We start from the raw sequence: 13,635 nt of genomic DNA on the forward strand, positions 1-13,635 counted from the left end.
AAAACATGAATTGATAGTCTCATAAAAATAACTTCATTCTTAAAGCATTAAAAACATACAAAATGTATTAAACTACATTAAACATTCACATATATTTTGTTTAAGTTGGTTCAAAATGTCTGCCCCAATCAATGCTACTTCTAAAAGAAAGGTAAAGCTCATTTTAAACACATTTCACTACTCTCTGCTTAAATACTGAATCACTTAAACTGTAATTTATAACATTACTTTTTTCAAATACTTTCCTGTAAGTACATTTTCTAAAACTCCTTTATAGGAGTACACTAACAGAGGAAAAGTTTCCTATGTCTTCATTGTTATCAAATGTGAAAGAGACCCTTAAATGCCAATGGTTTACAACAATGTCAACATATAAATATATTTTAAACTCAAGTTACTTAAACGTGGTCTTATGTACGTACATTTTTAATAACTGCGACATACTCTAAACTATTTCTATATTAATAAACATATATCAATTTAAAGTACTTTAATTGATCATTAAAGTTTACTCATTTTTCTTGAAATTTACCTTCATTCCTGAGAAAAAGTATCTTTATTCTCCAAAATACCATTTAAAATATAGTAGTGTTTTAGGGATGGTGAAGAAGGCAGGAACATTTCCATTTTAATATACATTCTACATTCATTAAATGAGACTTTGGTTCCTTAGTATATAATCTCCTCATGTACTGACAGCTCTTTGAACTCTATATCATCTCACATCTTTTCTCTGAGCACAGGCCCATAGCACTTTTCAAGCCCAGACAACCAGAAGATTGGAAGAAGTTATCAGGGTAAATTAATCATGTCTATACAGACTAGCCACTTTAGGGTAATCCTACAATTGAGCCCCATCTTCAAAAAGTAAGATATTTATCCTTCTGCTAATTATAATGGTCCCTGCCATTGTGTTATTTCATAGGAAATCACAACAAACTGAGGCTTTTTTCACCAGCTGATATTTTTTCTATACTCCTCTTAAGAAAATACTTGAAAAACTGGCATTAATAATACTTTTTAAATACTTACCAAAAAACTAATAAAAATTCACACAAAAGAAGTTAAGAACATGTTTACAAACTGTAACTGTTCCATTACACAATGAGAAGAGTAATAAATAAACCAATACTTACAAATATGCACAGAAAATCAGCCCCAGCACCCAGAAATCACTGGTAAATTGCCTTTGAATTCATGAAAATGACCTGAAAATTTAGACAGAAAATGACATGAAAAGGATGAGTAAATTGTATTTATATGCATTATTTAAAAAGTATATATTTTGGCTACAAATTACACTATTTTTAACTCAGGCAGTTGTCCCCATCTCCTCTAACAACTTTTTCCAAGATGATAATACCAAAAAAAAAATTATTTCATTGTTCTAAGAATACAACATCTCCATCCATTATAGCTTTTTAAAAAAATTGTCAGTAATACAGTAGGTATTTAAAAGTATGAATAAGGAAAAACAAAGGGAGAAATTTTTTTAAGGGAATAAAGGTTTACAAGTTACATTTGAAAAATATGTTTAATTTATGTCTACAAGTTAAAATGAATTCACTTCATAGAAAATATCTTGGATGTGTCCAACAGGAAAACCTTGTAGGTAGAATAAATGTGAAAGGATGCAGTTTTTGTTCTACCTAAGGTGTGGAACCCATTTAGATGCTTAGGCTATATACAGTGCATTCTGTATGAGCCCCAATTCAACCCAAAATTCTTTTGCTTGCACACACTTTAGTTCTGGCTGAAGAGGTAACAGATGCAACTCAAATACACAGAGCTAGCCTTGTAAAAAGTTTTAACTAGCACAATGAGTCACTTTATGCCTCTAAATATCTATGGTTTCCTCTCTCCAGAACCCCCATGCATTAGAAGGTAGTTTGGTAGTTTATTTTTATTGTTTGGTCTAAATACAGCACATTTTCAGTTTCATGAAAACAAAGAAACTTTGTTGCAAAGGCTGTATTCTTTCCAAAATGTGAGGATGGCTATGAGTAGTGTTCAACTGAAAATAATAATGGAGCTTGCGTTTCTAATTTAGGTCAGAAACTTTCCTAGACTCTAGGGATTGGTTTGATTCAATCCGCATTTTTTAAACATACCTAGTAAAAATCTAGGTTAGTTAACTAACCTAGTTAGCCAGCTAACTAGGTTTAAATAAAATTCCTTCTGAAAAAAAAATGGCTCGATCAACATCATTTGTAGGAACCTCTCCTCCCAATGTTGCATTTATAGCTCAAACGGCCATAATATCTTAGATATCAGCATCTGAAATTGTTAAGATATGAAATAAATATCTAACTCAGCCCATCCACAGCTCCTATAATATGCTTTTGCCTAAGTGACCCAGGTAATTTATTCTATTTTCTAGTCAGGATTGATAGATAATAAAGTCCTGGGCATTTGGACAGCTTTAAGTATCAATGGCCAGTATATCCATTAGGTTTCTTCACCAGACCCCCTTCTCTTTGTAGGGAATGGTGCCTCAGGCCTTCCTCAATCCATTTTCACCAGTTTCCAGCAACTTGTAATGCCTACTTCCATGGATGTAAGATATACAGGAGAGTCAGGCTAGGGAAAGGAAGGGCTGTCATTTCATTTTGGTATTACACCCCTCTCCTCCTCATGGCCTTCTGATGTTTCTTGATCCAGGAGAGCAATTTTATCTGGGATACCACACAAGCCTATGTGGCCACATTCAGTGTACTATTCAAGGCCAGCAAAGAATCCTGGTTCTAATACAAACTATTCTCACATCTTATCCTACCTTGAATTATAAATTATAATTTTGAAGTTGTCCACAAAATACATCTATATCAAAATGCTATATATCCAAAAGCCTAAACTCTGGAAGAATCCAAAAGGGTTTTTAAGTACTTAGAAATCTTTTAAATAATCACACTTTGTCTTTCTAGCAACTATTCTTTTAAAAGCATGAACTAGAGTTATGTAATATACATGATACGTCTCATTCCACCATTTGCATTTAAATGATGGGGGATAAAATAAAATGCAACCAGAAAATATTGTGGCTGACCCAGATCTCATTTTTTCAATGACTGGACTCTTTAGGAGTTAAGATCTCTAACTCTGGAAATATTTTAAATTTGGAACAAGTTAGATTCCAGACTTTCAGGGCAAATTATATTTTAATACACATCAATATGAAGTCAATAAATCTCATTTGTCCTATCAACGTAGTCTTGCTACATATGTTAAAAGCAACTCTGAGGGGCTGGCCCCGTGGCCGAGTGGTTAAGTTCGCGCGCTCCGCTGCAGGCGGCCCAGTGTTTTGTTGGTTCGAATCCTGGGCGCGGACATGGCACTGCTCATCAGACCACGCTGAGGCAGCGTCCCACATGCCACAACTAGAAGGACCCACAACGAAGAATATACAACTATGTACTGGGGGGCTTTGGGGAGAAAAAGGAAAAATAAAATCTTTAAAAAAAAAAAAAAGCAACTCTGAATCTCATTATCAACTGATTTACACTATTTGTGAATTTTGAAGCAAACAATTAAAAAAACTATAAACTTCTAAAATCACAGAGTTCGTTATTATAAAAAAAGAAAAAAAGACTTTAATGCATACTTCCTTCTACATAGAATTTAGGAATAAACAAGCAGCATTTTATGATGGGCAAAGAGTTAAGAATTAACTCACAAGAGTTAACACCAACTTGAAGTAAGCTACTTCTTTAAGAACTAGAAAAATTTAAGCAGAAGAATACATTTCCAAAATAAAAGAGGTTATTTTGGTCCTGAGGGCAGCACAAAAGTAAAAAGATACAGAAGGAAATGCCAGAGTAAATAACCACCTGTTCTGGAAAATCACAATCTTTTTAGTAAAATGAATCCTCAGAACACCCAATCACAGGGATTGTTGCATTCCTGTTGGCTCATTCATTCATTCAGCAAGTAGTGACCATGCGTTAGAGATTGCCCTGGCCAGTACGAACGTGAAAATTTTAAAAAATAAAATAAATCATTATATTGTACCCCTAAAAGTAACACAATGCTATATGTCAATTATATCTCAATTTAAAAATAAATTTAAAAAACAAATATGGTCTTTCTCCTCAAGGTTTTTTCAAACAATCAATAATCCAACCTGGGCCACAGGCTATTACATCTGACCATGGTGGTGACATGCTCCATTTTATTGGGTTGTCAAGTGTTTTGCACATCCTTTATTTAATACATAAGAAGTGAATTGCTACAGATAGTTCAATATAAAGATGCACAAAGATATAAAGAGGAAGTGTACAAATGAAGAAATATAAATGTCCAATAACATAAAAATATGTATAATCTCACTAATAATCAAAAAAATTAAATATTTTCACATACAATACTGGCAAAATATTTTGTAAACTGTACAAAAACTAGTATTGGTGAGGGTGTGGGAAAATAAACACTTTCATGTACCATTGATGGGATTATAAATTGGATTCAACTTTTCTGAATGGTAATTTGACAGTAAGGACTAAAATTTTTAACGCTGATATCCTCTGAGTTTGCAATCTACTTCCAAAAATTATCCTAAGGAACTAATCACAAAAATGTTAAACTATATATACATGCAATATGTATGTTCATTATAGCATTTTTATAACAGCCAAAAATTGGAAATAACCTACTAACTGGGTAAGTAAATTATGGTACATACCTATAACACTACTCTTTAAACGTTAAAAATTATAATATAAATCTATATTTATGGACATAAAGATGGCCACAATATATTGTTGAATTTAAAAATACAAGATATATAATAAGAACCAATCAATTTACAGAAAATTAAATGTGTATATACACACACAGAAGTTTCACAAAATGAAGTACAATTTAACAAAAACATTAACACTGAATGAGATAAGGCTTATTTTTACCTTGTTATTCTTATGAGTTGGTGTTATTTAGATTTTTTATTTTTATTTATTTTTTATTTATACTTACCATATCTAATTTGATCCCAAAATAAAGTTATTTCTAAAATTTAGTATATCACTTACATATTCAAAAGTAGGCACCCAAATCCAGGCTTACTACTAATCTAGCAGCAAAAGCTAAAACTTAATATTAATTACAAAAAGAAAAACCTCTGAATTACGAGGCAATTTCAAACAAGTATCCTGACATCAAATGAAGAAACCATAAACATTTTCAAAAAAGCGTGTCCCACTCTACCAAAAATAGGTAATAGATCAAAGGTAAACAGCAAATAAAAACACTACTACCTCCCTGTATAATTACACTTTAAAAGCTTACAAGCTAAATTTTTAAATCCTGCTTAAAAGCTGTCTCTAAGCCACACCCATTTCTTTTTTTATCCTTGTCCTTTTATTATTATTATTTGATTTAGCAAGAAGGTTCAGGCATTAAATGGGTGGTTGGATTAAATGACCTTTCAACTCCTGAAAGTCAATGATTCCAAAGTATTTTTTAAGGTACTGAAGCGCTTCCAAAAACACCTGTAACCAAATTTTGCCCAACTTTACACTAAATTATAGCATCACATATTTAAAACTCAAGTCAAGGATTAAATAACTTTTTTAACTTATTGATGCACTGAGTTAATAATGTCATACATAATGAGCCACTGACTTAACTGCCTTTTAAGCATTTATTTTCTCAACTAACTTTTGGAAAGATATCAATGTCTGGTCTTTTATACACCAAAATCAAAATCAGAGAGACATTAAAAAATATCCTGTATACAAATTCAAATGGGTTTTCCTAGAGATATGATTTTGCATTAAAACTGCAATTCTCCCCAAAGCTGCATCAATTTAAGAAAAACGCAAAATCCTCTTTACTATTATCACTTCTGCTGTTTATAGCATTACTAGGCTAAAGCCATGTTTCTTGAACTCCATAATTCTTAGCTTTCCTTTTCTTCTTAATAATTATACTAAATTATGTAGGATTTGAAGAAACTATAAAAAAATGAAATGTGAGATTCATCTTTCAAAGGAACTGATACCAAGCTAATGCCCAATTTTTTTGATGCAATTGCCAATAATTAATAACATCACAATAGTGAATGGAAAAATGAGGGTTTAGTTACTGATATTTATACCTTCTAAGGCAAAAGTAAAAGTATTTCAGGTTTTTCAAGGAAGACAAGATGCTACCTAGTCCAACACTCTGCTTTTCTGGAACAAGAACCTATTTCCTCAAAGAAATAGGAATTTCCCCTATTCTTAAAGATCTCAAAAGATAGTTATTACTGAAGTCTACTCTTAGTAGCCTATTTATGTATTTTATGCTGCTCAACCTACATCTTTAATACAATTTCAGTATTGAGAGCCACAATTTAGAAGCGACATTGACAAGCATTCAGAGGAAAATGGGTAAAACATCTTATAGGAACCATGTTACACTAGAATGGTTGCATGTTCTAGATGGTTAGTTGGAACGAACTCTGGAGATCATATAGTCCAGTGGTCCTCAAACTCTATGGTGTCAGGACTACTTTACATTTCTAAAAATTATTCAGATTCCCAAAGAGCTGTTGTTACATTTATCAATATTTATTATATTAGAAACTAAAGCTGAGAAAAAAATGTAAACAGTTATTAATTTATTTACAATAAAATAAATGACTAAATAATAATAATCATGATGAACCCATTACATGGTAACATAAATAACATACTTTAAAAATATAAGCATATTTTCCAAAACAAAAAAATTAGAAGACTAGCGTTGTTTCGCATTTTTGTAAACCTCTTAAATGCCTGGTTTAATCAAAGACAACTGGATTCTCATGGGTGCTACTGCATTCAATCTGTTGTGACATGTTGGTTTGGCGGAAGTGTATGAAAAATACCCGTTTTCACAAAGACATGAAGTTGAAAAGAGGCGGAGTGTTTTAATAGCCTTTCCAGATCATTGTAGCTATTCTTCTTTGATACTATATCAAAACTTGACAAGTATATAATAGTTTCTCAAAGGTTACTTCCAATATGGAATCCAAAACCTGAATATCAATGAACATTTTTTATTCTGTTACTTTAAAACCCACTGGTCTTTAAATGTATCTTCTACCCATGCATGATTTTATAACATCATTCATTGGTTCATTGGGAAAATATTGGTTCACTGATTTGTGTAGATCTTCTAAACATATTTCATTCAGATCTTGATATATTTCATTATTTAATATTTTTTAAAATAATATTTGTTAATATCACTACCTATCTTATCAGCAAAGTTTTTAAGTATTGGGAAGCCATCAAGCTCACGGTGGTGGATATGTTTTCCAAACAACTAATTTTCTCCTGAAAGCTCAAATTTTATTATTGACAACAAACAGTCTCAGTTGCTTTTCTTAAAATGGCAGTCTCACTTTGCTCATTTTTGAGAATATGTCTGCCAAGCATCCAAGTGTGAATAACCATTGTGTGTCTATTAGTCATTCTTTCAAGTAAAAATTATGCTCTATGAAAAAGCAGTTAGTTCACCTTGCAATTCAGTCACACAAGTGATTTTCCTCAAGATCATCATCATACTTGGGTATGTAGCATAAGTGCTTTATGCATACTTCCCATTTCATCACAGAGTATTAAAAAATGTACTTAAGGGTCAAGAATTAACAAAATCAACAATTTTTACCACTTCATGTACAACATTCTTAAGCAAAACTGGGTTTTTTTTTTCTGTGAGTGGTAATGATTAAAAGAAAAATTCATTGACTACTATCATAATTTGGTGCGAGCAGTTTTGCCCAAAATTGCTTTGCATGCTCAGTGTAAATGTCAACATAGTGAAAAAGGCAAATGGCATCTTAGCATTATGATGAAAATAGTTTTGACTTTTCAGACACCTTGAAAGGGTCTCAAGGATCCCCATGTGTCCACAGACCACATTTTGATAACCGCTTATCTACTCTGATAATCCATTTTGCAGCTAAGGAACTGTCTAGGTCAATATTTTCAAGCCATTAAAGCAGAGGTAACATCTAGCACAGTGAATGTAATACAGCAAATACTGACTGAAAGTTAGTTTTTCTTTCTTCTTTGCAAAAAAAAAAGAACAATATTAGTGGGTGGGAATTACAAGGTGATGGATTTCAGCTCAGTCCAAACAAATCTTTAAATTTGGGATAAGTTGCCTCACAAAATAGAGATCTGTTGCTGGAGTTGTCAAAGTTAAGGCTGGATGACTCTGCCAGGGATGTTGTAGAAAGAACTTTCTTACACTGAATTGAAAGTTGTGCCAAAACTTAGCTGATTATATAATCACCTAAAAAGCTTTTACAAAATTTGAATTTCTGGGCCTCACTCCAAGCATACTAAACCAGAATCTCCCTGAGTGGGCCAGGAGTTTCTATCTTTTAAAAGCTCCACAGGTGACTGGTAAAGCCGGCTTGGCCGTAGACAGTGTTCAAGAACTGCTATATCAGTTCTCTTCTAAGCTCCCTATCACTCTAAGATTCTACAATTTTTGTTTTTTATCCATACTCACTGGGAAGTATTCCCTTACACTTAATGTAACATTTCCTAGGCCTACTTTAACACATTATAGATGGTCAGGATCAAGGTATTTCTGGGTCAGATGAGGAGGAATAAATGTTGCGTATTTCCTGGGCCAACCAGTTCACCTCTGCCAACACGTGTAGCAAAAGAGTAAATCAGAGACAGAACTGCCTAAGTCTGACACATTTTCACAACTGCCAACACTTTACTGCTCTCCTGAAATAATTCAAGATCTATCTGTGAACAAGGATGGTCAGTATAAAAATAGTGTCTACATGAAAAATGAATGAGATTATTTAGAAGACAGCATGTCTTCGACTTTACAAAGGCAGCTTATTCCTATGAACCAAGACCAAAATACAGACCACAAACTTCCAAAACTCTTTTTACAGAATTACTGTGTGATTTAATCCCTAAAACTCTTGCATTTTGAGGTCTTAACTACAGAAAAATTCCAAATACTTCATAAACACAACATAAAGCAGCAAGGTCACTCGACCAGAATCAAACAAAAATTTGGCAGTAGGTCAACAAGAAATTTGGAATATATATATATATATATAAATATTCCAAATATTTATATATATATATATATTTTGGAATATATATATATATTCCAAAATATATATATATTCCAAAATATATATAGTTTTTTTTTTTGATGAGGAAGATTGCCCTGAGCTAACATCTTTTGCCAATCTTCCTCTTTTTTTTTCTCCCCAAAGCCCCAGTACATAGTTGTAAATCCTAGTTCGAAGTCTTTCTAGTTCCTCTATGTGGGACGCCGCCACAGCATGGCTTGATGAGTGGCGTGTAGGTCCATGTCCAGGATCCGAACTAGCAAACCCTGGGCCACTGAAGCGGAGCACATGAACTTAACCATTACACCACCAGGCCGGCCCCTGGAATATGTTTTTTAACTTCTCACTCAATAAACTTGTTCCCTTTTATCTCTTCCTTCGTGTCCCCTGCTTTTCTTAGCAAAATATTCTTCTTTGAAATAACACCTCTTATTGTGGTTTTCATATCTATTTTTTTCTTGCTCCATGTCTGATTTCAGACATATATGGTATCACCTTAACAACAAAAGTCAGAGAAGGTCTTGTGTGATTAGGACTGTAGAAAAAAAGTGATTATCAGAAAATAATCCTCAGTCTCCCTATATCAGAACCACCTGGGGTGCTTATTAAAATAAATTTTTAGGGGCTGGCCTGGTGGTGCAGCAGTTAAGTTTGCACATTGCACTTCAGTGGCCAGGGGTTCACAGGTTCAGATCCCAGGTACAGACACAGCACAACTTGGCAAGCCATGCTGTGGCAGGCGTCCCGTATATAAAGTGAAGGAAGATGGACACAGATGTTAGCTCAGGGCCAGTCTTCCTCAGCAAAAAAAAAAAGAAGAAAGAGGAGATTGGCAGATATTAGCTCAGGGCTAATCTTCCTCAAATAAATAAATAAACAGATAGATAAATAAATAAAATTTTTAAAAAGACTGTTGGGCCCTACGCGGACCTATTGATGCTGCAATTTTTAGAGGATGGCCTAGGAATCTATTTTAAAGCATAGCCCCCAGGTAATTCCTATGTACACTAAAATTTAATTGCTGGGCCAAAAGGTAACTGTGTTAAATATCAGTAAGCTCACAAAAACTTTTGTAAATAAACAAAAATTTTGCAACTCTACAAAATGTTTTATCTTACTGAAAAGATTGACAATAATTTTGGAGTTGCTATTTTTTAAAATGAAATAAAATATTTTCTCAAATGTAAGCGGAATTAGAAACTACACATGGAATTTAACTTAAAAATTGTCTTAGTTATTGCAGGGTGGTAGCGTTTCTTTTTTTTTAATTTGAGAGCAATCCAAGCAATTCTCTGGCAACTCAACTGACATTTCTGAGAGCCCACAGGATGCATAGCATGAATTGGGATCTCTGGGGCTACAGAACAGTAAATCTCAATCCCAAATCTCCAGCAACTGACAATTTGGATTCATTGTAAGATAAATATTATAGTTAAAATAGTCTCAACATTTGCAGTGCATTATCATACCCAGAAAGATGAGCAGATTCCATCCCTGCTGAGTTTTCTCTCATTGAGTACTGTTCATAAAATAAAGTGGCCGAACATTTAAAAAGCAATCATTTAACAAAAACCTGCAAATAAGTACTAATTTTTTAAGCCCATAAATCTTTTAAATCAGGCTACTATTTTCTATCAGGTAAATTGATAGACAAATGAGACAGGGCTGGTCTTTGTACTTGTTCTAGGTAGTTAAGTCAAGACAAATTTAAAGACATCTAAAGAGGGCCCATTTTGATACTCATTTTTAAGAAACTCCTCTTGTTACCACTCTCAGTACCACTCCCTCTTAACCACAAATAATGACTTCAGTAATGGAGCTCTGTAATTTAAAGTATCAGGCAAATAACACCAAGTTACTTAGATGAGTTGACACCGCCTGTTGTGCAAATATGTACTTAGGATGAGATTATAAAAATAACAGCTGCAGTACCAACTGGATTCAGACCAGAACAATTTATGTGAATGCAGAGAGTCAACAAGGTCTGAACTTGCTACATAGCATGTATGTAGCACTTCATAGTTTTTAAGCATTTCTCACCTCGTGATAGAAATTGAAAGGGGGAGAGATGCTAAAAGAAGAAGAGACAAATAAAGACTTGGTGACTACGAGCTAATTATCTAAGAGTCCTGATTTCTGTAGTAAATCACAGTTACTCATCATTTACTGAGTGTTTGCTCCGTGCCAGGCACTGTTTTAAGCACTGGAAAAACAAAAATGAATGAAGTAGAGTTGGCGACTTCAGGGAGTTTACGGTCTAGTAAAGGAGACAAATAATTACAGCTTTGGGTGAAATACGTTAGGTGAAGAAAACAGATTATAATAAGTATAATCTCATTCTCTGAAATAAAGAATATGCATAGACAACAGGGACATTACCATTTACCTCCCAAGATTTTTGTGAGGATTAGGGATACGAAAATGTTTCCTAGACAGGATATGACTTCTAAAAATATATTTCCCTTTTTGCTTTTTCCCTGAGATTCTGTTTAAATGTGCCCAAGTCACAACTTATACAGATGACCTGGTGGCTAATATAACCACCCACTTTTTAAAGAAGAATGCCTTAAGGGTACATGACCACAGAGCTGTGTTCTTGGCAGTGTTCCCCCATCATCACACTCAATAGCTACACGCTGAATATCCACAGGGAGCTCAGTCATACACTATGCATTAGTCCTTCCCAGACCTAATTAGGTTTTTTGCCCACTCTCAAAAACACAGAAATAAATGAAGAGAATCATGTAGAGAGATCCTGCTTATCCTTTTACTGTATATTCTTCATAACAATTTAAAGATTTCACGGTAAATTCCAGACAAGATCTAGCCTGGCATCTCTCAGAGATTGTCTCACTTCCTAAGTGAAAAATATCAGGGACACCCAGATGAGATGTGTCCAAGTTTACAGACAAGGAAACAGACACACAACTCACTTAGGACAACATGACAAAGTGGTGATGACAGAGTTTTCATTTTAAGTCAGAGTTTCCAATTACTGGGCTTATGTCCATTCTATGAGGAACATAAATGTCTCCCGTTACTTCATCTGTAAAATGGGATATTTAGCATTCACTTTTCCCATAATACGTCAGTTTCACTACTTTGCTCTCCCACTTAATTCATTTGACAAGAGATACTTTGTAAAATGGAAAGGGGTTAAATTAAAGGATTTTAAAATACATTTCACCAGCGCCAGCACCTTCCCATCTGCCTCAACTCCAATCAACCAAAATTCCTATATCTTCTTGTCCTGGAATTTTCCTAATTTCACTTGCTTTTTCTAATCCACAATGAGACTGATGGAACAGTGTGTGTGTGTGTAGATTTACACAGAGAAACTATCCTGCTACACTCTACATAATTCTCATTTTCCTACATTACTGCTCTCATGCCAACACTGGGACAAAAATCACTGCCTTTTTTTAATGTGAGGAGATGGAAGAAATGCACAGAGTTCTCCAATACTCAAATCCCAGCCCTAAATTTCATCCACATTAACCCCATTTCTGCAGAATTTACAATTAAAAAAAAGACAACTAGACATTATTAAGCAAATTCTACAGGCCAACCATTGTTCAGTCGATATTTATTTTCTCATTAAATCCTCACAATTACTTTGTGATAGGATTAAGATCCTCATTTTATAAATGAAAAAACTGAAATTCAATGGGATTAAATATTCACAAAAGTAATAAGTGGCAGGGTTGGCACTCAAATTAACAATCTCTGGTTTCAACGTTAGTACACTTTCATTTAAGTAGCATTCCTTAATATTCTGATCCTAGCCCTTTCAAAACCTATTGGTTCTGATGCTACAAGAGCTTCTTTTAAGAGATTCTAAATCTCACCCCTTCTATACACTGACCCTACCCCTGCCCTTCAGCTTCAGCAGCTCTCTAGGACAGGCACTATGCCAAGTCCACACATCCACCTATAATTCAAAGCCTCCTTCTGGCATCTTCCATCTCAGAGTAGATTCCCAGAACAATTTTACTGGACAGAGGGGTCTTTCCTCTAAAAAAAAAAAAAGAAAATATTTACCATGTATATCACATACACAATCTGGAAATTTACAAAACTTACAGAGAAATATCCTAAGGTCAAGGCTGTTATTTTATGCATTAAATAAAAAATTTAAATTTGAGGTGATTTCAAAAAGTAAATATACAAGTTTAATTTCTTTCCAAGAATGAAATACAGTCATGCACAGCATAACAACATTTCAGTCAACAATGGACCACATATACAACGGTGGTCCCAAAAAATTAGTACCATATATAGCATAGGTGTGTAGTAGGCTATACCTTCTAGGTTTGTGTAGGTACACTCTATGATGTTCGCACATCAGTGAAGTCACCCAACACATTTCTCAGAACGTATCCCTGTTGTTAAGCGATGCATGACTGTAATCTAAATAAATTTTAGGTTTAAAATATATAATGTAAATATTACAAAAATATAAAAATTAAAACATATGTTATTGGCACAGGAATAATAGGCAGATCAATGAACAACAGAAAACCTGAAAATAGATGACAGTTTATAGAAGAATTTAGTATAGA

The 13,635-nt window shown here is 33.7% G+C and overlaps 1 protein-coding gene across 45 annotated transcripts in view; it reads right to left on the minus strand.

The window, feature by feature from the left end:
• SOX6 (SRY-box transcription factor 6) overlaps nt 1-13,635 on the minus strand; it is a 571,438-nt gene that overhangs the window by 463,368 nt on the left and 94,435 nt on the right. For all 45 annotated transcript variants that reach the window (XM_070491207.1, XM_070491211.1, XM_070491215.1 and 42 more), the window contains one exon: nt 1,137-1,208. The gene's annotated coding sequence lies outside the window, so the exon portion shown is untranslated. The remainder of the gene's footprint in view (nt 1-1,136; nt 1,209-13,635) is intronic.

The sequence above is a fragment of the Equus asinus genome, chromosome 20 (genome assembly GCF_041296235.1).
Source record: "Equus asinus isolate D_3611 breed Donkey chromosome 20, EquAss-T2T_v2, whole genome shotgun sequence".
NCBI classification, from domain to species: domain Eukaryota; kingdom Metazoa; phylum Chordata; class Mammalia; order Perissodactyla; family Equidae; genus Equus; species Equus asinus.